At 41.4% G+C, this 26,771-nt stretch overlaps 1 long non-coding RNA gene across 3 annotated transcripts in view; it reads right to left on the bottom strand.

Annotated features, from left to right (window-relative positions):
• LOC131517014 (uncharacterized) overlaps positions 1-26,771 on the bottom strand; it is an 83,208-nt gene that overhangs the window by 41,839 nt on the left and 14,598 nt on the right. The window contains exon 3 of one of the 3 annotated variants that reach the window (XR_009264343.1): positions 23,608-24,375. The exons of the other annotated variants lie outside the window; for them this stretch is intronic. This is a non-coding gene — a long non-coding RNA (uncharacterized LOC131517014). Of the gene's footprint in view, positions 1-23,607; positions 24,376-26,771 lie in introns of those variants that run through there. 3 annotated transcript variants of the gene reach the window in all.

Genomic DNA, 26,771 nt, shown 5'->3' with positions numbered 1-26,771 from the left:
GGATGTAAATGGACTAAATGCACCAACCAAAAGACATAGGGTATCAGAATGGATTAAAAAAACAAGGCCTATCTATTTGCTGTCTACAAGAGACTCATTTTAGACTTGAGGACACCTTCAGATTGAAAGTGAGGGGATAGAGAACTATTTATCATGCTACTGGAAGTCAAAAGAAAGCTGGAGTAGCCATACTTATATCAGACAAACTAGGCTTTAAATTAAAGGCTGTAACAAGAGATGAAGAAGGGCATTATATAATAATCACAGGGTCTATCCATCAGGAAGAGCTAACAATTATAAATGTCTATGCGCCGAATATGGGAGCCTCCAAATATATAAAACAATTACTCACAAACATAAGCAACCTTATTGACAAGAATGTGGTAATTGCAGGGGACTTTAACACCCCACTCACAGCAATGGATAGATCATCTAGACACATGGTCAATAAAGAAACAAGGGCCCTGAATGATACATTGGATCAGATGGACTTGACAGATATATTTAGAACTCTGCATCCCAAAGCAACAGAATATACTTTCTTCTCAAGTGCACATGGAACATTCTCCAAGATAGATCATATACTGGGTCACAAAACAGCCCTTCATAAGTATACAAGAATTGAGATCATACCATGCATACTTTCAGACCACAATGCGATGAAGCTTGAAATCACCACAGGAAAATGTCTGGAAAACCCCCAAAAGCATGGAGGTTAAAGAACACCCTACAAAAGAATGAATGGGTCAACCAGGCAATTAGAGAAGAAATTAAAAAATATATGGAAACAAACGAAAATGAAAATACAACAATCCAAACGCTTTGGGACGCAGCGAAGGCAGTCCTGAGAGGAAAATATATTGCAATCCAGGCCTATCTCAAGAAACAAGAAAAATCCCAAATACAAAATCTAACAGCATACCTAAAGGAAATAGAAGCAGAACAGCAAAGACACCCCAAACCCAGCAGAAGAAGAGAAATAATAAAGATCAGAGCAGAAATAAACAATATAGAATCTAAAAATAAGGTAGAGCAGATCAACGAAACCAAGAGTTGTTTTGTTGAAAAAATAAGCAAAATTGACAAACCTCTAGCCAGGCTTCTCAAAAAGAAAAGGGAGATGACCCAAATAGATAAAATCATGAATGAAAATGGAATTATTACAACCAATCCCTCAGAGATACAAGCAATTATCAGGGAATACTATGAAAAATTATATGCCAACAAACTGGACAACCTGGAAGAAATGGACAAATTCCTAAACACCCACACACTTCCAAAACTCAAACAGCAGGAAATAGAAAGCTTGAACAGACCCATAACCAGTGAAGAAATTGAATCAGTCATCAAAAATCTCCCAACAAATAAGAGTCCAGGACCAGATGGCTTCCCAGGGGAGTTCTACCAGACATTTAAAGCAGAGATAATACCTATCCTTCTCAAGCTATTCCAAGAAATAGAAAGGGAAGGAAAACTTGCAGACTCATTCTATGAAGCCAGTATTTCTTTGATTCCTAAACCAGACAGAGACCCAGTAAAAAAAGAGAACTACAGGCCAATATCCCTGATGAATATGGATGCAAAAATTCTCAATAAGATACTAGCAAATCGAATTCAACAGCATATAAAAAGAATTATTCACCATGATCAAGTGGGATTCATTCCTGGGATGCAGGGCTGGTTCAACATTCGCAAATCAATCAACGTGATACATCACATTAATAAAAGAAAAGATAACCATATGATCCTGTCAATCGATGCAGAAAAAACATTTGACAAAACTCAGCATCCTTTGTTAATAAAAACCCTTGAGAAAGTCGGGGTAGAAGGAATATACTTAAACATCATAAAAGCCATTTATGAAAAGCCCACAGCTAATATCATCCTCAGTGGGGAAAAACTGAGAGCTTTCCCCCTGAGATCAGGAACACGACAGGGATGTCCACTCTCACCCCTGTTGTTTAACATAGTGTTGGAAGTGCTAGCATCAGCAATTGGACAACAAAGGGAAATCAAAGGCATCAAAAGTAGCAAAGATGAAGTTAAGCTTTCACTTTTTGCAGATGACATGATATTATACATGGAAAATCCGATAGACTCCACCAAAAGTCTGCTAGAACTGATACATGAATTCAGCAAAATTGCAGGATACAAAATCAATGTACAGAAATCAGTTGCATTCTTATACACTAATAATGAAGCAACAGAAAGACAAATAAAGAAACTGATCCCATTCACAATTGCACCAAAAGCATAAAATACCTAGGAATAAATCTAACCAAAGATGTAAAAGATCTGTATGCTGAAAACTATAGAAAGCTTATGAAGGAAATTGAAGAAGATATAAAGAAATGGAAAAACATTCTGTGCTCATGGGTTGGAAGAATAAATACTGTTAAAATGTTAGTACTACCCAAAGCTATCTATACATTCAATGCAATCCCAATCAAAATTGCACCAGCATTCTTCTCGAAGCTAGAATAAGCAATCCTAAAATTCGTATGGAACCACAAAAGGCCCCGAATAGCCAAAGTAATTTTGAAGAAGACCAAAGCAGGAGGCATCACAATCCCAGACTTTAGCCTCTACTACAAAGCTGTAATCATCAAGACAGCATGGTATTGGCACAAAAACAGACACACAGACCAATGGAATAGGATAGAAACCCCAGAACTAGACCCACAAAAGTATGGCCAACTTATCTTTGACAAAGCAGGAAAGAACATCCAATGGAAAAAAGACAGTCTCTTTAACAAATGGTGCTGGGAGAACTGGACAGCAACATGTAGAAGAATGAAACTAGACCACTTTCTTACATCATTCACAAAAATTAACTCAAAATGGATAAAGGACTTGAATGTGAGACAGGAAACCATCAAAACAGGAAAAGACCTCTCTGACCTCAGCCATAGCAATTTCTTACTTGACACATCCCCAAAGGCAAGGGAATTAAAAGCAAAAACTAGGGGCGCCTGGGTGGCGCAGTCGGTTAAGCGTCCGACTTCAGCCAGGTCACGATCTCGCGGCCCGTGAGTTCGAGCCCCGCGTCAGGCTCTGGGCCGATGGCTCGGAGCCTGGAGCCTGTTTCCGATTCTGTGTCTCCCTCTCTCTCTGCCCCTCCCCCGTTCATGCTCTGTCTCTCTCTGTCCCAGAAATAAATAAAAAATAAAAAAATAAAAAATAAATTAAAAAAAAATAAATAAAGCAAAAACTATTGGGACCTTATGAAGATAAAAAGCTTCTGCACAGCAAAGGAAACAATCAACAAAACTAAAAGGCAGCCAACGGAATGGGAAAAGATATTTGCAAATGACACATCAGACAAAGGGTTAGTATCCAAAATCTATAAAGAGCTCACCAAACTCCACACCCAAAAAACAAATAACCCAGTGAAGAAATGGGCAGAAAACATGAATAGACACTTCTCTAAAGAAGACATCCAGATGGCCAACAGGCACATGAAAAGATGCTCAACGTCGCTCCTTATCAGGGAAATACAAATCAAAACCATACTCAGATATCACCTCACGCCAGTCAGAGTGGCCAAAATGAACAAATCAGGAGACTATAGATGCTGGAGAGGATGTGGAAAAACGGGAACCCTCTTACATTGTTGGTGGGAATGTAAACTGGTGCAGCCACTCTGGAAAACAGTGTGGAGGTTCCTCAAAAAATTAAAAATAAAGCTACCCTACAACCCAGCAATAGCACTGCTAGGAATTTACCCAAGAGATACTGGAGTACTGATGCATAGGGGCACTTGTACCCCAATGTTTATAGCAGCATTCTCAACAATAGCCAAATTGTGGAAAAAGCCTAAATGTCCATCAACTGATGAATGGATAAAGAAATTGTGGTTTATATACACAATGGAGTACTATGTGGCAATGAGAAAGAATGAAATATGGCCCTTTGTAGCAATGTGGATGGAACTGGAGAGTCTTATACTAAGTGAAATAAGCCATACAGAGAAAGACAGATACCATATGTTTTCACTCTTATGTGGATCCTGAGAAACTTAACAGAAACCCATAGGGGAGGGGAAGGAAAAAACAAAGAAAAAAAAGAGGCTAGAGTGGGAGAGAGAGCCAAAGCATAAGAGACTCTTAAAAACTGAGAACAAACTGAGGGTTGATGGGGGGTGGGGGGGGGGGTAGGTGATGGGCACTGAAGAGGGCATCTTTTGGGATGAGCCCTGGGTGTTGTATGGAAACTAATTTGAGGGGCGCCTGGGTGGCGCAGTCGGTTAAGCGTCCGACTTCAGCCAGGTCACGATCTCGCGGTCCGTGAGTTCGAGCCCCGCGTCAGGCTCTGGGCTGATGGCTCGGAGCCTGGAGCCTGTTTCCGATTCTGTGTCTCCCTCTCTCTCTCTGCCCCTCCCCTGTTCATGCTCTGTCTCTCTCTGTCCCAAAAATAAATAAAAAACGTTGAAAAAAAGAAACTAATTTGACAATAAATTTCATATAATAAAAAACTCATCAAGTTGAACACTTAAATAAATGCACTTTATTATACATAAAGTCTACCTCAATAAGATAGAAAAATTAAAAACTGGCAACATTTTTATATGACTTGAGATGTTTAGTTTTCCCTGAAGATCAAAATGTCTGGCATTATTTGATCTGTATTTTCACAAGCCCCAAATCACAGGAAATAGGTATTAGCTGCCCTTTAGAAGAAGTATACCTTTTCCACTTTGCCGAAGGGTCCTGCACTTACGACCCTTTTCCCAAAGCTCGTTACATGTTCCTTGTCATTCATTTAACACCTGTGCGTCTATTGAGACCCTTCATTCTAGGTATTGGAGATAAAGCAGCAACTGAACAGACAAAAATGCCTAACCATCGTGAAGTTACGTGAAGTCTCCATTTTAGCGGGTTTGGAGAAAGAGAGACAAACAATGTAATGAGTAAAATACATAGTTTGCTGGATGGCATAAGTACAAAGTAAAAAGATGAAATCCACAAAAAAATGTAGATGTTAACTAGGGAGTCAGGGAAGCCCTGGGTCACAGGTGACTTTCGTTTCTTTTGGCTTAGAATTTGCTTTTTCTTTTTTGATTTCAAGGTTTTTTAAAATTTTTTTTAATGTTTATTTCTGAGACAGAGCATGAGTGGGGGAGGGGCAGAGAGAGAGGGAGACACAGAATCCAAAGCAGGCTCCAGGCTCTGAGCGGTCAGCACAGAGCCCGACGCGGGGCTCAAACTCACAAACTGTGAGATCATGACCTGAGCCGAAGTTGGTCACTCAACCAACTGAGCCACCCAGGCGCCCCTAATTTCAAGTTTTTATTTAAATTCTAGCCAGTTAACATATACAGTACAACTGGTTTCAAGTTTAGAATTTAATGAGTCATCACTTACATACAACACCCAGTGCTCGTCATAACAAGTGCCCTCCTAATACCTTACACCCATGTAGGCCAACCCCCCATCAACCCTCAGGTTGTTCTCTACAGTTAAGAGTCTCTTATGATTTGCTTCCCTCTTTTTCCTCCTTTCTTCTGTGTTCATCTGTGTTGTTTCTTAAATTCCACACGTGAGTGAAATCGTGGTAATCACCTTTCTCTGACTGACTTACTTTGCTTTGCGTTATACACTCTAGCTCCATCCACATCAATGCAAATGGCAAGATTTCATTCTTTTTGATGATATATTCCATTATATTTATATATACCACATCTTTTTTATCCATTCATTAGTCAATGGACATTCGGTCCCTCTCCACAGTTTGGCTATGGTTGATAATACTGCTATAAACATTGGGGTGCATGCGCCCCTTGAAGTCAGTATTTTTGTATTCTTTAGGTAAATCCCTAGTAGTGCAATTGCTGTAGGGTAGTTCTATTTTTAACTTTCTGGGGAACCTCCATCCTGTTTTCCAGAGTGACTGCACCAGTTTGCATTCCCACCAGCAGAGCATGAAGATTCCTGTTTCTCCGCATCCTCGCCAACATCCGTGGCTTCCTGAGTTGTTAGTTTTAGCCATTCTTACTGGTGTGAGGTGGTATCTCATTGTGGTTTTGATTTATATTTCTTTGATGATGAGTAATGTTGAGCATCTATTCATGTGTCTGTTAGCCATCTGGATGTCTTCTTTGGAAAATGAGAGGTGACTTTTGAGAAAAAAAACCTGAATGGATAAGGGAGCGAGCCATATATGCAACTCAGGGAAGAGCATTCTAGCCAGAGGCAACTGCCCAAACAAGGGAGTTGACATGGCATCCTCAACGAACAGCAATTCTCGTTTGGAGCAGAATACACAAGAGATCAGAGAGATAGCAGGGAAGAGAAAGAAAAGGGTCTTGCAGACTACTGACAGGAATCTATCATTTCTGGGTGACACGGGAAGCCTCTGTAGTGTTTTATTAATTATAATCAGGCTGGAGTTACTGACTTTATTATGGTAGAGCTAAGAAGGAAGGGAAATAGTTTTCATAACCATGTCATCACTGTGGTCCCTGTACCCATCTGAGTTTGCAATTCCTGTCATAGTTAATCTGATTATCATAATACAGCACAAAATCCCTGGCTTCTGCCACCCTGATAGGCAAAGTCAGTCACGTGACTAGCTCTCAGGAATATACCACTTTGGGTGGCCTTTCTCTAACCTTTGGGGCTTCACCCACACACTGGTTCTCCCACACCTTATACCACACCCTTCTCTCCTTTTCTTTGTCATCCCCTGGGCTCTTCCTCGATCCCCTTAGCCAAAGCCTCCACTCTGGTGACTCCCTCCAGGAACATACTCTAGGTTCTCAATCTGGAGCTGCCTTACTCTAGAACCCACATCACTCACAATGAGATTTAAGTTCCCTTGAAAAGGAATTTACAACATCCTGAAATTTACTCAGCAACCACACCTCACAGGTAAACTCTGTCAATGGAGCTCATATTGGAAATGAGCTGTGAGATTAGAGAAAGCGGCTTGGTAGCCAGGGAGCAGAGATGTAAGAGCACTGGCCCCAGGGTCCCAAACAGACCAGGTTTAGCCACTGGCCCCTGACAAAATCCAAAGGCAGAGAGATGAGGGGTGGTGAAACAAGAAAGGAATGTACTTCAGCAAGGCCAACAGTGGGAAGATGAAAATACTTCCAGGTTTATATAAGGAGAATGTGGGGCGAAGGTGGCTGTGTACGCAGATGGGCAGTGAAGGGCAAATTGATCACTGTCTCGGAGTCAACCTTAGGTGGGGTCTTGCAGGCTCAGGGAAGCCCTTATTACAGAAAGGGTTAGTTTCAGTTCCATCAGGGGATGCTTTCCCTCAGGATTTTCCACCTGAGCCCAGAGACAAGTTGGAAGGAGAAACCAGCTAGAAAGTTTGAGATCAAAATGGAGGCAGCTGAGGTAATCTTTCAGTTTCACTGCTAAATCCAAAGCAAACGTCTCTGAAATTATTTCACCAATTAGGAAAAGAAGTCAATACTCACTCAGGAAGTTAAACTTTGCCTATGATTTGGCAAAAGAAAGAAACGTGGCCAAAAGTAATCTGGCAGAATGCAATTCGAAAAGACAAATTAAGGGCGTCTGCATGGCTCGGTGGGTTAAGCATCTGACTCTTGATTTCAGCTTAAGTCATGATCTCATGGTTCATGAGATTGAGCCCTGCACTGGGCTCTGCACTGATAGGGCAGAGCCTGCTTGGGATTCTCTCTCCCTCTCTCTCTGCCCCTCCCCTGCTCACATTCTCTAGGGTGGGGTTGGTGGGGGGGGAGAGGAAGGAAAAGAAAAGAAAAGAGAAGAGAAGAGAAGAGAAGAAAAGAAAAGAAAGAAAAGAAAAGAAGAGAAAGGAAAAGAAAAGAAAAGGCAAATTTGACCAAGATAAGTCAGTCAATGTAAATCTTCTCCTAAATTAATATCCCTTCACAATGACATTACACAATGACATACACAAAGGTATACAAATATTTGATGGAACCAGCTGACACAGGGATCCACATTTCCACCTTGGCAATAGAACTTTCTGGAGCTCAGAGTTTTTTCAAAATATTTGGACCATAAGAGTGCATAAAATGAGTTAGAAGATATATAGCTACAAGATAGAATGGACATACTTCTTCCAGTCTTTGCCTCTAGGTATAGCTAAAGCCCTGTACGTTATACAGAAAAAAAGCATAAGAATACTTGGAGAGATTGAGAGAAGAAAAGAGATCAGCCAGAGACTTTGAAACCTTAGAAAAAAACATGGCAGTGCATTTTCTGGCTTTTCTTTTGCATTGCATACTCTGGACTGGGTGCCGGAAGAGCCTGGAACCCAGAAACACCAACAGGCACAGACAAAGAAAAAAATAAAGCCCAGAGAAAGCCTTTATTCTCTAGCCAAAGGACCAAGAAAGGGCCAGCCTGGCAAGATGGAAAAATTTTTTTTAATTTTTTTAAAAAGTTTATTTATTTTTGAGATAGAGAGAGACACAGTGTGAGCAGAGGAGGGCAGAGAGAGAGGGAAACACAGAATCTGAAGCAGGCTCCAGACTCCAGGCTGTCAGCACAGGACCCAATCCAGGGCTTAAACCCACGAACCAAGAGATCATGACCTGAGCCAAAGCCAGATGCTCAACCGACTGAGCCACCCAGATGGAAAATTTCCTGCAAGATGGAAAATTTTTGACAATGACCACCCAACTTCAGCCAAACACCATGGAGAAAACTGAAGTCCCACCCAATCCTGTCAGCAAAGTCCAAATGGGGAGCCTAGACTTTCATCCTCACCCAGCTGTAATGAGGTGCCCTCTCCCTGTCCTGAAGACATCAAAAGAGGCTGAACTAAGAACCTAGATCTATAACCCGACCCAGCACCTCCTTCCTTCTTCTGCTGGTGTGATGGGCAGTACCCCCTTGCCCTGCTGGTGTGATGTCAGAAGAGGTCTGCCAAAGCAGAAGATTTAAATACGATCCAGAGTCTCATAATACCTCAAAAGTCCAAAATACTCACTAAGAAAATGACCCTTTGTACCAAAATAAGGAAGATCTCAACTTGAATGAGAAAAAACAATAAACAGATGCCAATACTGAGATGATACAAATGCTGCTTGAATTATATGACAAGGATTTTAAAACAGCTATCATAGAATTGCATCAGTAAGAGGGCACCTCGGTGGCTCAGTCAGTTAAGCATCTGACTTCGGCGGTCATGATCTCACCACTTGTGGGTTCGAGCCCTGCATGGGGCTCTGTGCTGACAGTTTGGAGCCTGGACCTTGCTTCGGATTCTGTCCCCCTCTCTCTCTGCCCCTCCCCCACTCCCACTATGTCTGTCTCTCTCTCAAAATAAACATAATAAAAAGAAATTTTTTATAAAATTGTGTCAATGAGGAGCACCTGGGTGACTCCGTCAGTTAAGCACCCGACTTTGGCTCAGGTTATGATCTCGTGGTTCAAGAGCTCGAGCCCATGTCCAGCTATGTGCTGACAGCTCAGAGCCAGGAGCCTGCTTTGGATTCTGTGTCTCCCTCTCTCTCTGCCCTTCCCCTGCTTGCACTTGCTCTGTCTCTCAAAAATAAATAAACATTAAAAAAATAAATAAATTTCATCAATGAGGTTCACAAACATACCTGAAACAAATGGAAAAAAGAGAATGTCTCAGGGGGAAAAAGACATAAAGAAAAACCGCATAGATATTTTACAGATACAAATACAATAACTGAAATTAAAAACTCAATGTATGGGCTCAAAGCACAATGAAGAAGAAAGAGGAAAGAATCAGTAAACTTGAAGACAGAACAATAGAATTACCCAATGTGATCTGCAGAGAGAAAATAAACTGGAAAACAAACAAACAAACAAAACAGAGCTCCAGGGACCTATGTGATTACAACAAAATTTCTAACATTTGAAGAGATAATAGCTGAAAAATGTCCCCGATTTGGCAAGACAGAGAAGCACATCTATGTGTAAGCAGTCAAGAAGCTACATGAATTCTAAGTAGAATAAACCTAAAGAAAACCCCAACAACAGGGGTGCCTGGGAGGCTCAGTTGGTAAGTGTCCGACTTTGGCTCAGGTCATGATCTCGCAGTCCATGAGTTCAAGCCCCACGTCGGGCTCTGTGCTGACAGCTCAGAGCCTGGAGCCTGCCTCAGATTCTGTGTCTCCCTCTCTCTCTGCCCCTCCCCCACTTATGCTGTCTCTCTCTGTCTCTCTCTCAAAAACGAATGTTAAAAAAAAAAATTTAAGAAAACCCCAACAACACATCATAATCAAACTTCTAAAACCTAAAGACAAGGAGAAATCTTGAAATCCACCAGAAAGAAGCATCACCTCACCAATAAAAGAAAAACAATTTGACTGATGTTAGATTTCCCATCAGAACCCTGGAGGCCCGAAGGAAGGGGCTAATATTTCTCAAGTGCTAAAAGAACTGTCAACCCAGACTCCTATACTCAGGAAAACATTCTTCAGAAATGACGCAGAAATCAAGACATTGTCAGATGAAGGAAAAGGATGAGGATCTGTCACCCACAGAACTGCCCTGCCCTTAAAAAGTGGCGACAGGAAGTTCCTGAGACAGAAAGGAAATGAAAGAAGGAGGAATCTTGGAAGATCAGGGAAGAAGGAAGAACAATAGAAAGGGTACAAATATGGGTAAATACGATACATTCTCCTTCTCTTGAGTTCCTCAATTATGTTTGACATAAATATGACAAAAATTAAGACATTGTGTTTCATTGTTTACAGAGGAAGTATTTAAGGCAATTATATTATAAAGGGAAGAAACTAGAAGGACTCAAAGGGAAGTAAAATTTCTACACTTCTCTAGAACTGATAAAATGTTGTCACTAGTAGACTAAGATTATTTACGCAACTGTAATGTTATAAATAGAACAATCATGAAAAAAATCTGTAATAGAAATATACTCCAAAAATGCTGGATGAATCCAAATGGATTTCCAAAAAATGCTGAAAGGCAAGGAAGGCAAGACAAAGGAAACAGAAATGAAAAAACCACAGGGAAAAAAACAGTATACAAAAAACAAAATGGTTTAAGCCCTAGCATACCAATACATTTTTTTTAATGTTTATGTATGGACAGAGTGCTATCCCATATTCCTCAGAATCCTATGATTTTGTGTCTAAACCTTCACTTGTCCAAATGAAGGCTTACATTCTTCGATACACCCAGAATGGTTAAAGACACATTTTTTCCCCATAATTTTCCATTCCTTTGCTTTATTACATGCATGAAAATGTTCTTCAAAGCCACAGACCTTAGAAAATGGAGCAGTAATTAGTCAGGTAGGGTTTATAGTTAACTAAAGGCATGATATAATATTTAGCACTTCCTCAAATCAAAGCTCTCCATATATTTCAGAATTAAATTAAGGCTTTTTTTTTTCCTGCCCTACCTCTGCCCCTTAACCAAGTGTGAGGACGATGTTATAATATTACCAAGAAGAGGCACATTGTGGTTGGAAAGGAATGAAAGAATCTGATCTGAATCCACCTGCAGCACAAAACTTTTCTTTCCCTTTCTTGTGTCATCCCTGAGGTTTGTGAGCTAATTCTCGAAGACTCATTTCACGTAAAAGGGAATTATATCTATCCTAAGGATTAAACAGGTTTGGTAAACGTGAAGGTATCCAACAAAGAGCAATGTAAACAGAGGGTATTAATAGTAGTTTTCTTTCTTCCACCTCAGTGTTCTGTTGGGCAGACAAATCTAGAAATGTTTAGAATGAAACATGACTTTATGTTTTCACATTTTCTTTTTAATTTTTTAGGAACCTAAGTAGAATTCTAATCCATGGATCACTTAGAGAAGAAATTAGCATATAGTGTTTAGTCTTGTTGATGCTGTCATTCATCTGTATGGTGACCATTTAAATTTTTTTTTAATATTTAGTTATTTTTGAGAGAGAGAGAGAGACAGACTGTGAGGGAGGGGTAGAGAGAGAGAGGGAGACAGAATCTGAAGCAGGCTCCAGGCTCCGTGCTGTCAGCAGAGATTCTGACGCGGGGCTCGAAGCCATGAATTGCGAGATCATGACCTGAGCCAAAGTTGGACGCTCAACCGACTGAGCCACCCAGGCACCCCTGTATGGTGACCATTTAATCTCTTCTATCTGGAATAATTTTGAGAATGAAAGAGAAGAGTATGAATATATTACTCTAGGACATCAGGACTATCATAGAAAAATCAGGATGTATAGTCACACATCAGAAATTGAGCTGTCCCCCAAGAGATAAATCACAAGACATCAAAGTAGCTGAAACAGAGAGCCCAAAACAAAGACTCCCCAAATTCACTCAAGGTCATGCATTTATGGGAAAAGTCCAGGATTTTTCAGTAGAGCCCATTTACTCTTTGGAATGTGATTGGTTTGTTTTGAATAATTAAGAGATAATTTTTAAATAAAATGTATTAACCATGAAAAATATGAATGTACAATATAGGGATTTGAGGAAAGTCCAAAAATGACACCCTTCTTCTCCTTGAGTTGTTTTGAAATAAAGTTACCAAAAAAAGGGGGCGCCTGGGTGGCTCAGCCGGTTGAGCATCCAACTTCAGCTCAGGTCATGATCTCACAGTCTGTGAGTTTGAGCCCCACATCGGGCTCACTGTTGTCAGTGTGGGGCCTGTTTTGGATGTGATCCCAACATCACCTTTATTACTAATAAAGCTGATGCTGGTGCTGATGATGGCTAAGGGGGCTTGTATCTATGGACAAGGAGGCTTCCAGATACCGGAACCAGAATTAGATGGCTCCTCTCCCGACAGCACTGGACAGGGCTGTCCTCTGTACAAGGAAGAGGAAGGTGCATGTTCTCTTTAGCAGCTCACCCTCGGGAGGAGGGGAAAATGAATAATCTACGCTATGCAGGCCCATTTTCTCCTTCCGAACTCATGGATCTGATTAAGTGAGGGAGTGGAGAGTTACCTAATGACTGTCTTTCACAAGGAAGACACATCAGGAGTGTTTCCCAAACATAGTCTCTAGTTTTGTGCTCTATGAGCCATTAATCCTGAGGTGCAGCCACCTGCTTGGGGGAAAATAGCAGCAGTCCCGTGAGTGACTCAATACCAATGCCTTCCGCTTTGAATAGCATGCTGGGACCACCTATGGGCAGTTTTGATTTAGCCTCCAGAAGGCTCATAAATGCATCAGAACAATACATTGGGTAGATTAAGGCCAAGGCCACTTTCTACCCAATTCTACCAGGTAACAACCTGTTCTGTTTCCCATCACAAATTCTGAGCAGCCTCATTGTCCAACATAGTCTGTTAGTGGTTCACAATGATAGGAAATGACAATGTGAGTATAGTCCAACCAAAAATGGTCAATATATTGGTATGAATATAAACTCCCTTCCAGTAACAGTTCTCAAAGAACAACTGAGGTCTACACACTAAGCCCTACTTACAAGGCAAATAGAAAGCCACTATGGTTCAAAGGAATTAAAAGTCCAGAATCCATTTCCCTTGCCTTTCAGTGTGAAAGTTCAAAGACATTAAAGTTCACAATATACCCCTTCCAATTTCTTATTTTATTCAGTCTTGAGAGATGGATTCTCCATCTTCAGTAAAGTTATGACTCTTCCAGCAGCTATAGCTGAGGCTGCTCCCTGCCATAATTAGTGTAGTTCATAAGAAGGGGTACCACTTAATGCTAAATCTCTCACAAACCACCCTTGAAAAAGTCTAGAGTTAATCATTAGTAGGACACATAAGATTACCCTAGCATTGGCCCCACATCTACCAAATTTAGAAAATGATTCAATCCCCAGTCCCCATGGCAGTTAGCCCAGAGCCAAATTACATTCCCTGGACTCAGTACTTAGTTTAAACCAAAGAGAGTTGGCAAGGATCACTGTAGAAATTCAGTGGCACTGAAAAAGAGGAGGATACCTCCTTGGGTTGAGCTACAACAATGTGCCAGAATTTCTTCCACTTGTCCAAAATCTGTGCTCTGTGATCTTCAAATCAGTTGTGAAATGTCTCTTGGCAGGAAATTAGTTTTGCAACTCATGAATTTTCTAGATTGGGAGAAAAATCCACTTGCGCAGATTGTCTTTTGTCACAGGAGGGCATTTAAGATATTGCTGCTTTCAGCAAAGTCTAGAAATGTGACCTGGTGGCATCCTCAGTCTTATTTAAGATGTCTTTCTTTCCTATCCAATATATTGAAAACTTTCTAAACTTTCATTCCTCCTATAAACTCCATGTTTCTAGTGTTAAAAGATATTTTGAAAAGAAGCAAATACACGACTGACATACAGATATAAAATGAACAGGTCTTAAAGATTTTATATAACTCCTAGATTAAATGGAAGAGGCAGACAACTGGCTGAGAGAAAGAAGTCAAGGAAGCACAAATTTTTACAGAGTAAGCAGTGTTGAAATGAGTATACAAACGCATACAAACCTGGCTTTTGCGTAAGATCCTTCCCATGACCATAGACAGGAATTCTTTGGTACTGCCCTCCACTATTTGCAACTTACAAAGTTGTAAAATAGCCACTGGAGAATCAGAATCAGGGAACCATGAAAAGTGTGTGCTAGCTGGATAGTGACAAAGTTACATGGGTTTCATAGTTTGGAGCATACATTTTTCCTCACTAGAACCCCATGTGAATTGAAGGCCAGCCCCAGCCAGTTACATAGCATTTACATTCTTTTTTTTTTTTAATTTTGTTAACATTCGTTTATTTTTGAGAGATAGAGGAGTGGGGGAAGGGCAGAGAGAGAGGGAGGCAAAGAATCCGAAGCAGGCTCCAGGCTCTGAGCTGTCAGTACAGAGCCCAACTCAGGGCTGGAACCCACGAACTGCGAGATCATGACCTGAGCCGAAGTCAGACGCTCAACAGACATAGCCACCCAGGCACCCTGCATTTGCATTCTTATAAGAGCGGACCTCTTCTGTCTTTGGCCATCGAGGCTGTTTGTACCACCTCTTGCTGTTGGTCCGCTAGTCCCCAGAACCTTGCCTTCTAATTTGAGCCACATTAAGATCACATGGTTAGGGAAATTCTTGCATCTGTGCTCCAGGCCTGTGAATCCAAGGTTAGCCCCTTCACAGATCACTCCTTGGGCCTGGATGCAGAATGGAATTGAGACAGCGCGGCCGGTGCTCCCTAGAAGGTCTGGCACAGTTGAGACCCTCTGCGGCACGTGCGCGCACACACACGCACAACTCGGCTGCTTGCACTTCAAAGCAGCTGAAGAACGCTGCTTTAAAAGTACGGCCAAAGAATCGTCTTCCTAAAATTGGATGGCTGCCTCCGCTCCTCCAGCTTTTAATCCCTCTGAGACCTACTGATATTGCCAGAAGCCCAGGAGGCCAGAGCACACGTGCCTGTGTAACCCAAAGACCAGCTACAGCCTGCATAGTCAAGCCACCGTTTGGGGACAGTACCTTTGCTGAGGACAATAAGTTCAGTGCCTGCCTGCTCACCAGCCCCCTCGTGGCTGTCTGCTGAGGCCAACTGTGGCCCTCATATGTTTGCTGGGTTCTCCTCCATTAAAGACAACCACTGGCCTGCGAATAGAGCCTCATATGCAGCAGTAACCAGCAAGTTCAAAATACACAAGGATTGGGGAGCCTGGGTGGCTCAGTCAGTTAAGTGTCTGACAGCATGGAGCCTACTTGGGATTCTCTTCCCCTCTCTCTCTGCCCCTCCCCCCACTCCTGCTTGCAAGAGCGTTAGCACTCTCTCCCTTCCTCTCTCTCAAAATAAATAAACATTTAAAAAAAAACAAAAACAGGGGCGCCTGGGTGGCTCAGTCGGTTAAGAATCCGACTTTGGCTCGGGTCATGATCTCACAGTCCATGGGTTCAAGCCCTGCATAGGGCTCTGTGCTGACAGCTCAGAGCCTGGAGCCTGCTTCGGATTCTTTGTCTCCCTCTCTCTCTCTGCCCTTCTCCCACTACTGTTTCTCAAAAATAAATAAATGTTAAAAAAAATTTTAATAAAAAAATGAACAAAAATAAAATACACAAGAGAAAGAGATGCTCACTTATGTGCATCAGTTAAAAGTTAATTGTACAATTTTTCAGACTTACTATATGAAACCACCGTGGTCAAAAATCTGTGCAACCCAGCTTCACCTAAAACTTCTAATACTGCCACTTTGCCACCCAAGTCAATTCTCCTTCTTATCTATTATTCCAGGTGTGCTGCAAACATGTTTTTGCATTCAACTCGCCCTCTCCAAACTGCAGTCTCATGAGGACCAGGCAAGAAAGGAGTCTCTTCAGCCCAGTTTCTGCCATACCCTTTGGTTGGGGAGGTACTTCCTGCTTCTGAGAGGCCAGAAGTATCAGAGCTAAATTCGATTTCCTCATATCCTTCACTGGAAATACAACAATGGGAAATAACTACTCATGCAACACAAAGTAATACCATCAGCTAATGATGCATTTCTGTTTTATGTATCACCAAGGTTACCAAAAAAAAAAAAAAAAAAAAAAATTCTGCCCGGTAAGCCATTTATTCCATCCAAGGTAAAGATGCATCCTAATTAGTAGGAAGTAATAAGTTAGAAAGAGAAACAAAGTGAGTTTTAGGATCAGTGAAGGCTAGTAGGCATCGGAATAACAGCTAGGACTTGGGTGTAGTTACTATGTGCCAGTATTGTCTTATTTAATCCTCATAAGAGCCTCATGGGGGCAGACACTATTAGTGCTGTTATCCCCATTTTATAGAAGGAAATGAAATAGAGTGGGATTAGTACCTTGCCCAAGGCCAGGTGGGCATTAGATAGTGGAGCCACCTGTCTGAGTCTAAATCCTGGCTCTTGCATCATGAGAGCTCATTCGGAAAGCACAGGAAACATATAGAAGCAGGAAAGAAAAAACATCACTTGTCATCCTACCACTGAAAATCATCACAGATTCGATGCTGTTCCTTCTGGTAATAAGAATAACAAATTTTCTATGAGATGTTTAATCATCAGTCTTGTTGAAGCAACAGTTTTTATAGGAACCAAATGGAACTGCTAATAAATATAACTCTGAAAGTTCTGTCCAACATTTTGGAACAGTTCTACGATGAGTCCTTTGAATCACCAGGTTTTGGTGGGGAATCCCGGCCGATTTTTCCCTTGAGTTGCTCCTCAATGGGTAAATCCGTGCCTTCATTTCCGTGGCTTGGCTTGCCCCATTTCTATGTGGGCTTTTCAGAAGGTCACCCGTTCATTTGTCAGTACTGAGTGCATCTCCTGAGACCATGGACACTGTAACACAATTCTGCTGAATTCTTGCAGGAAAGGATCCCAGACCCCTTGCGACACCATATGGCATATAACCACATGTCATCACAAACGCAGATTTCTGGGCAGCCAGTAGCCTCAGAGGACAAAGGTCTCCCAAGGCCTTGGCACTCTTGCAACACTGGCCACTGATAGAATGGGCATCTTCGTGTGAGAGAACTACCCCAGAGGGCATCTGATGCTTGAAAATGCAAATGTGGCTCAAAAGCTTGTGCAACACACCCAGCAAACCCAGAGGATGAAATACAGACTAACTATATTTTACAGGGACTAAGTTGAAAGCGTTATGCTGGGTTATTTCCCCCTTAAGGGCACATAGAAGGAAATCTGCATGGTACCTTCCCTGTCAGGGCCTCCAAAGTCCCATACGTGATTGGAAATGGTTTTGTATAGAAATAATCTTGTGGTTGGGCATACATTTTCCCAAACTGGGAGGCAGTGGGAGGGACCTACTCAAATCTTAAAGGCTTGGGAGTTTGGTGAAGAATTTTAATGTGGAGTTTCCATTGTAAAGAAGAGTATAAAAACCATCTTACTGGTTATAAAGAAATAATCCATCTGTAGTGATAATTCACACCTGAAAAACTTTTGTAGAAGACTTTCGTTCTTTTTTTGTTTTTGTCTCCTTTTTTCCCTTTGTTCATTTGTTTTATTGCTTAAAGTCCACATACGAGTGAAACCATATGGTATTTATCTTTCTCTGAATGGTTTATTTTACTTAGTGTTATACTGTCTAGCTCCTTCCATGTTTTAAAAATGGCAAGATTTCATTCTTTTTGATGGCTGAATAATATATATAATAATATATAATATATATATATATATTGGACACTTGAGCTGCTTCCATAATTTGGCTATTGTAAATAATGCTGCAATAAACAGGGGTGCATATATTCCTTTGAATTAGTGTTCTTGTATTCTTTGGGTAAATACCCAGTAGTACAATTGCTGGGTCATAGGGTTGTTGTTTTTTCAATTTTTTGAGGAACCTCCATACTGTCTTCCACAGTGGCTGCACCAGTGTGCATTCCCACCAACAGTGCAAGAGGGTGGCATTTTCTCCACACCCTTGCCAACACCTCGTGTTTCTTACGTTTTTGATTTGAGCCATTCTGATAGGTGTGAGGTGATATCTGATTGTGGTTTTGATTTGCATTTCCCTGGTGTTAAGTGACAATAAACATCTGTTCGTGTGTCTGTTGGCCATCTGGAGGTCTTCTTTGGAGAAATGTCTTCTGCACATTTTTAACTGGATTATTTGGGGGATTTTTGGGGGTTGAGTTTTATAAGTTCTTGGTATATTTTGGATACTAACAACTTTTGTTTCTTAAAGTAGTGTTTCTCCCACTGAGGTAAGTGGGTCTAGTCTTGGGATTTTATGAGAATTTTTTCCCCTTGGAAAGGTTAATATTATTTTAAAATTTTTTTAATTTAAAAACTTTTAAAAATTTAAATTAAAACGTACATTAAAATTATTTTTAAATTACAAAATAATTTAATAAAGTTAATATAATTCTTAAATTTGAGAAACATCAGTGTCATACATTACACAAATTTTTTAAACTACAATATCTAACTATAATCTGGGATTGGTCCCCCTTTACCTCAGTTTTTCTGTTAAATGAGAACTAATTCCCCTGAGTGAGATGTAAATTCAGGTGAAATTAATATGCTATTGCTCTTTCAGTGGAAAGATGTGGAATTAGTGAAGGGTGTTAGTCGTTTTAGGCATAAATGTAGTCTTTTTTTTTTTTACTTTATTTATTTTTATTTAATTTATTTTTTTAATTTATATCCAAGTTAGTTAGCCTATAGTGCAAAATGATTTTAGGAGTAGATTCCTTAATGCCCCTTACCCATTTACCCCACCCCACCTCCCACATTCCCTCCATTAACCCTCTGTTTGTTCTCCATATTTAAGAGACTCTTATGTTTTGTCCCCTTCCCTCTTTTTATATTATTTTTGCTTCCCTTCCCTTGTGTTCATCTGTTCTGTGTCTTAAAGTCCTCCTATGAGTGAAGTCATTTGATATGCAGCTTTCTGTGACTAATTTCATTTACCATAATCCCCTCCAGTTCCATCCACGTAGTTGCAAATGGCAAGATTTCATTCTTTTTGATTGCCAAGTAATACTCCATTGTATATATATACCACATCTTCTTTATCCATTCATCTCTCGATGGACATTTGGGCTCTTTCCATACTTTGGCTATTGTTGATAGTGCTGCTATTAACATGGAGGTGCATGTGTCCCTTCGAAACAGCACACCTGTATCCCTTGGATAAATACCTAGTAGTGCAATTGCTGGGTCGTAGGGTAGTTCTAGTTTTAATTTTTTGAGGAACCTCCATCCTGTTTTCCAGTAAATGTAGTTCTTGAGTAGGAATGCACAGCCCTACAGAGAACTGAACAATTCAATATTTTAGAAAAAAATTTTTTAATGTTTATTTTTTTGAGAGGGAGAGGCAAAGCACAAGCAGGGGAGGAGCAGAGAGAGAGGGAGACACAGAACCAGAAGCAGGCTCCAGGCTCTGACCTGTCAGCACAGAGCCCGATGTGGGGCTCGAACCCACGAACCATGAGATCATGACCTGATCTGAAGTCAGATGCTTAACCAACTGAACCACCCAGGCACTCTTTCATTCTTCTTTTTTTTTTTTTTTTTAAAGATTTATCTTATCTTTAAGTAATCTCTACACCCGATGTGGGGCTTAAACTTACAACCCTAAGATTAAGAGTCACATGCTTTACTGAACGAGCCAGCCAGGCACCCCACAAATAATTCACTCTTACCCAGAAGCCTTGTGGGGAGAGGGAGACATGGAATACATGCTCAGAGCCGGCGGGTCAGCTCCTCTGCAGGGGCAGAACATCCTGGGCTTGACTAACACAGGACCTTGCCAAGTGAAGCAGTGGGGCTTCTGTTTTAGCCAACTGAGCAGAGGAAACCTCTAAGGCAAGGACTGTTGCAAGGAGTGGGTGAACATGCACGTGAAAATTCCGAGCACAGTGCATGGCACAAAGCAGAGGCTCGCTAAGTGTTTGTTCGGAATCTTGAATTCAATTCTGGAGATTTATACAGAACACTTGGCTTGACAGGACCGTTGTTTTGATTTATATTCCCGATAAGCTTTTATACTGTATCGAACCTAGCTTGGGCATAGTCGAATGAATGTGTTCACATTTGACAAGCCTGTGGTGGCTATCTACCATATGCTAGACACATGTGCTAGGTGATTTTCCAAATGAAACCTCAGTCCTTTCCAAACCTCCAGTGTTCTAGGGTCAACTTGTCTCTTAACACCCAAGTGAATAATTGCAGTCCCATGTCATGCTATTCCGGAAACCCAAAATCCAGTCTCTGGGAGGAAACTCCCATTCTTCTAGAATTTTCTGTTCAGTTCACTTTATGTTGAAATGAAGATCCAGCCTCTTCTACACCATGTTTCAAAACACACCATAAATAGGGCTCTTGTGCCCATAAAGTGAATTCAACTGCTTCTCTAGAAATCTCCCTCTGCCTTAGGATTTTTATCCCAAACTCCAAGAGCATTCTTCCATTAAAAAAAAATTTTTTTTTGATGTTTATTTATTTTGAGAGAGAGAGAGACAGCATGAGCAGGGGTGGGGCAGAGAGAGGAGAGGCAGAATCCCAAGCAAGCTCCATGCTCCCAGCACAGAGCCTGACACGGGGCTTGAACCCACAAACCATGAGATCATGACCTTAGTTGAAACCAAGAGTCAGACACTTAACCGAATGAGCTACCCAAGTACCCCCTTACTTTAAAAAAAAAAAAAAATTAATGTTTAGCATTTTTCCATTTTTAACTCTACCTTTAATTCCCATCCCCAAGGAAGCCGCCCTGGCTAGAAAGAGAGAAGACCTTAAGGGCTCAGGTCAACCTCCATAATATTGACCGTACCTAGATTCAGAATACCAGATACCCAGATTTATTCTGATGCTTCTCAATGCCTAAGTAGAAGTTAAGGATTATCAGAAAAGAGGAAGATGCCTTACATTTAAGCTTTCATGAAGTTTTTCTATTTTAAAGTCGTAATTCAGTTGTTCCACTTTGGAAAACAAAGTATTATTTGGGTAAGCGCTCAAGCCATGCTAATTTTGGCTGCTTATAGAGGTCACCTGATCGACTCAGTTAAAATCAAAGGAAGAAAATAAATTAACATAGCTTTTGTCATTATTCCTGGTATATCACCACACAGTTACAATTAAACATTCTTATAAACAACGTTTTATTTTGTTTGTTTTGTTTTTTCCTATAAACTTTTTTCTAAAATTTATTTATTTTTGAGAGAGAGAATGTGAGTGGGAGAGGGGCAGAGAGAGAGAGTGTGTTAGAGTACCCTCCCTAAGGAAAGGAAATAAAAAACAAACCTCAAGGCAACCTTGCTATTTGTGTACTTGACAACAGCCCTCGCGACCTTGTAACATGAGACCACTTAATCAGACTACATGTTTGTGTGTTATTGTACATGGGAGACAAAGTAAACAATGGCCACATGGCGTTAAGGGCTCAGTTCTTTGGGTACGAACCCATCTGGGTGGTACCAGCAGGAATTAAGTTGCTTCCTGGAAAGAAAAGCCTTGGTGTCACAACTCTCTGTGCAAGAATCCTGCTACAAGAGGGAGAGAGAGAATCCTAAGCAGGCTCCACACTGTCAGCACAAAGCTGGACATGAGGCTCCAACTCATGAGCTATGAGATCATGACCTGAGCCAAACCAAGGGTCAGACACTTAACTGACTGAGCCACCCAGGAGCCCCAAAATTACTTTTATTTTTTAATTAAAAAGTTTTTTTAATGTTTATTTATTTTTGAGAGAGACAGAGACAGAGCTTGACAGGGGAGGCGGGGCAGAGAAAGAGGGAGACACAGAATCCGAAGCAGGCTCCAGGCTCTGAGCTGTCAGCACAGAGCCCGATGCGAGCTCGAGCCCACCAACGGTGAGATCATGACCTGAGCCAAAGTCGGACACCCAACCGACTGAACCACCCAGGCGCCCCCAAAATTACTTTTAAGAGCAGTATAGTGAGGGGTTAAATTTTGGCAAGCAGGGAAGTACACACCTACAGAAGGAATGCGGAACAATACGGGCCTGCTGTTATGTGAACATGGGCTTGTGACTTGCTTCTGGATTGTGTTCAGCTGCATGTAACAGAAGCCTGACTACAATGGCTTAATCAAAAAAGGACTGATTCTTTCCACATGGCAAGAAGTTCAGACATAAGCAGACTAAATCCACATGAGGCAGGGCAGCCAACCCATTGGGCTCCTTTTCACTTTTCCTTCCCCGGCTCCACTGTGTGTTTTTAGTCCCTGTGATTACAAGACAACAGCTCCACCTCCCCCGGTGCTCATCCACATTTCGGGCAGAAATACAAGGAAGGGTTAGGACTAGAAGAGAAAGTCAAAAAAGGGCATGCAAACAGAGTTCCCTTTTCATAAAGAATTTTCCTAAAGACCCAGCCAGCATTTAATTTCTGCTTCCCTCTCGTGGGTCAGAAGTTAAATTGTGCTATGTGGTCAAGTCTAGCTGCAAAGAAATCCGGGAAGCTGAGTTTTTTCTATCGGAGCCCATCGGTCTACCCAAACACAACTGGAGTTCCACAGTTAGGGGGAAGGGGAAGGGCTGGTGGGAGAGCAATGAGCAGTATCCACCATAACATCATCGGAGGTTCAAAGCATGTTATATTGCAAGCAGTTTACATGGCAGTGAAGATTATGTGTTCTGGAAAACAGATGACACAAGTGATGGCAAGATGGTTCTCTAGATCAGTGCATCTCAAACTTTAGTGTGCACACTGACAACTTGAGGAATCTTGTTAAAATGTGTAGTTGGGGGGCACCCGGGTGCCTCAGGTGGTTAAGCATCCCACTCTTGATTTTCAGCTCAGACCATGATCATGGTTCATGAGATCAAGCCCCACGTCGGGCTCTGCACTTGTCAGCAGAGAGACTGCTTGGGAGTCTCTCTCTCTCTCTGACCCTCCCCCACAGACAAGTGTACACTCTCTCTCATTCTCTCTTTCTCTCAAAATAAATAAAAAAATTTTTAAATGCCTATTTTGATTCAAGGCAGTCTGGGGCATTTTGCATTTCTAACAAGTTCTCAGGGCATGCCAATGCTGTTGATCCATGGGTATTTGTAGCAGGGGCGTAAAAGATGCATACGGAACGTATGGATAAAATGGTTGATTTGTTAAATAACATTTCTAGGCCAGTGAATTATTCTACATAGTATTAATTTAAAATATACACAGCAGATTTAATAAGTGACATTGTATAAGTAAGCATTTAAAATTGTCTTCTGCTTCAGTAAAAATGTATATACTCAAGATGGCCCCTTGAAACTTAAAAAAAAAAAATCAATCTCAATGATAAATTAGGAAAACAACCTTTTATTTGGAGTTGAAGGTTGAAGCTACAATTGTTAGCTTTCTAACTGGGGCATATTGTGTGGTTTTAGAATCAAATACTCTCCTGGATTCCATACTTTACTCCTGGGGCTACTATTTGAGTCACACTCAGCAAGACAAGCTATTTTATAACATAGGTAGTAAGGGGGAAAAAAATAATAAGAGATATGGTTCTCAGGTCAGACAAATCTGAGTTCTGATCCCAATTGTATAAATGATCTATTTCTACATATTAAATTGCTTCAAAATTTAGTGGCTTAACACAACTGTAATCATTTATTCTCGCATGTATTTCTGTGGGTCAGGAAATTAGGTGTGGCTTGGCTGGGCAGTTCTGGCTTGGGGTCTCTCGTGAAGTTACTGTCAGATGTCCACATTTGGGGCTGACGTCATCTGAAGGCTTGACTCTGGTTGCAAATCCACTTCCAAGGTGTTCATTTGGTTGGTGCTGGCTCTTCATGGGAGATCTCAGTTCCTTTTCATAGAACTGCTTGACCACAGCATAGCAACTGGTTTCATCCAAAGTGAGTAATTCAAAAGATCAATGTTGAGGGGTGCCTGGGTGGCTTAGTTGGCTAAGCTTTTGGATCTCAATCTCAGCTCATGTCATGATCTCATGGGTTTGTGAGTTCAAGCCCCACGACTGAGCTCTGCAGAGACTGTGGAGAGACTCCTTGGGATTCTGTCTCTTCCTCTCTCTGCCCCTTCCCTTCTTGCTTTCTCTCCAAATAAACCTAAAAAAAATTTTTTTTAATTAAAAAAAAAAAAAGATCAAGGTTGAAGCTGTACTTGGTAGCTGGGACACAATGGGAAGTTACTCAAATAAGAGGGCTGAAAGCTACCAGCAGAAAGGAGGAGGGCAAGGGGCAAAAGGAGGGAAGGAATGTGTTTTGTTTTGTAGAATCAGCAGGAGACATCCAATCAGGTATTTCGCCATTTAGCCCTTTACATGAGCCAGTTTGAGCCAGATTGGATTGAGGCTCTCTACAGAAGTCCCCTTCATTTGTCCTGAAGTTACCTTTAGCTCATTACAATAAGATCTCCTCCTATGGGCACTTTGTAGCCATTTTTTGAACACATGATATATGTATATACTAACATGTTGACCTTCCAGGCATATGCAATTGAACCAAAGAGTCTATGCAGGCTCCCTGCCCCCTGCCCCTAATACACTGAATAAAAGCTTCCTGTACAAACCCCAAAGCTGGACAGTGTTTTGAGAGCTGTCTCCTTACTTGTAACAATACAAAGTTCTTTGTTTTCAATATGATGGTGACAAGCCCCTTGAGTTCAGTTAGCCTCTGAACTCATACACAATCACTTGTACCATGCTCTATTGATTGTAATCAGATCAACTCTGATTTTATTTTACTTACTTATTTAGAAAGAGAGCAAGAGAATGCGAGTGGGAGAAGGAAAGAGAGAGAGAATCTTAAGTAGGCTCCTCACTCAGGGCAGAGCCCGACTCAGGGTTTGATCTCATGGCCTGGTCATGAGATCAAGACTTAAGTTGAAATCAAGAGTCAGATGCTTAACCACTGAGCCCCCCAGGTGCCCCAGAATCAGCTCTGATTTGAATATGAGGGTAAACTACACAAGGTTGGGAATGTCCCAAGGTAAAGATCATTGAGAGCCTTCTTAGGCACCTGCCATCATAGTTCAGCTCTGCCACTTATTTTGGGAAGGTCCCATAGACCCTCCCTGCACTAATGTCCTTATCTATGAAACCGGGAATTCATAATAGTCTCTGATTCATGAAGTTATTTGAAGATAATATAGGTCAAGTGCTTTTCACTTAGTAAGGACTCATTATGCATTAGCCATAATCATAATAACGATGTTATCAACATTGTTAGATGATGCCTGTGATATTGTGATTTATAAGAAATATAAACTTGGTCTCCCTCTTCTACACACAGCTCCTAAAACTCTAGTAATTTCCTAAGTAATCTGAGAAGTGAGGGCATCTTTTGTTCTTTTATACTGGTTCCTGAAATAGCTCCAGAGCATAAAGGTAAAAGGAGTGTCTTTTGTGATTCACAAAGATCCCCTTTCAACAGTGTCTGAGTTTATGTTACTGAAAAGGATTTTGGAAAGCCCTTGGATGAGAGAGAGAGAGAGAGAGAGAGAGAGAGAGAGAGAGAGAGAGAGAGTTGGTTGCTAGGGAAACCAACTGTGTGAATAGAGAGGTTGAACTTTCAGCCTGCCCTCCAACCTCCAGGAAGGGAGACGGGTTGAAGGTTAATTAAGTCACCAATGGCCAAAGATTCCATCAATGGTGCTTAAATAAGGAAGCCCCCATAAAAATCCCTAAAGTATGAAGCTTGGAGTTCAGAAAGATTCTGGGCTGGTGAGCATGTGGAGGTGCTGGGTGGGTGGTAGGACTCAAGGGGACATGGAAACTCTCTGTCCCATTTCCACAGACCTTGCCCTATGCATCTCTTACACTCAGCCATTCCTGAGGTGTATCCCTTGTGTAGTAAACCAGTAGCCTAGTAAGTAAACTGTTTTCCTGAGTCCTGTGAGACATTCTAGCAAATTACCACACCCGAGGAGGAGGTCGTGGGGCCCTCCAATTTACAGCCAATCAGAAGCTTAGCCTTGCAGTTGGTGTCTGAAGTGAGGTGGCAGTCTTGTGGGCCTGGTCCCTTTAATTTGTGGGATCTCCCCAAGTAGATAGTGTCAGAAGGAAGTTGAATGTAGGACACCAGCTGGTGTTGGAGAATTGGTCAGTGGGAGAGAAAACTCCACACATTTGGGGACTAGAAGTGAAGTAGTGAGAGTATTGAGTGTGGAGAAGGGAAACAATGGAGTTTTTTCCTTTCAACAGCTAACAACCTTCCCATACAAAAACCGTGTCTATCAGTCAAGATCCACATCGTATAGGTAGTCATATAGAAGGGTGACAGAAAGCCACTCATTCTTTGATAGATTCAGAGAGTATTAGAACTTCCCATCGCTTCCATGCCTCCCCTTGCCTACAGATCACACATTTCAGCTGTCTTTATTATTTTTTTAATGTTTATTTTTTAGAGAGAGAGAGACAGAGTGTGAGCAGGGGAGGGGTAGAGAGAGAGGGAGACACAGAATCTGAAGCATCAGCACAGAGCCTGACGCGGGGCTCGAACTC

This window comes from Neofelis nebulosa, chromosome 1 (assembly GCF_028018385.1).
Source record: "Neofelis nebulosa isolate mNeoNeb1 chromosome 1, mNeoNeb1.pri, whole genome shotgun sequence".
Taxonomy (NCBI): domain Eukaryota; kingdom Metazoa; phylum Chordata; class Mammalia; order Carnivora; family Felidae; genus Neofelis; species Neofelis nebulosa.
The sequence above is the reverse complement of the archived record's forward strand: the minus strand, read 5'-3'. Positions and strand labels throughout refer to the sequence as shown.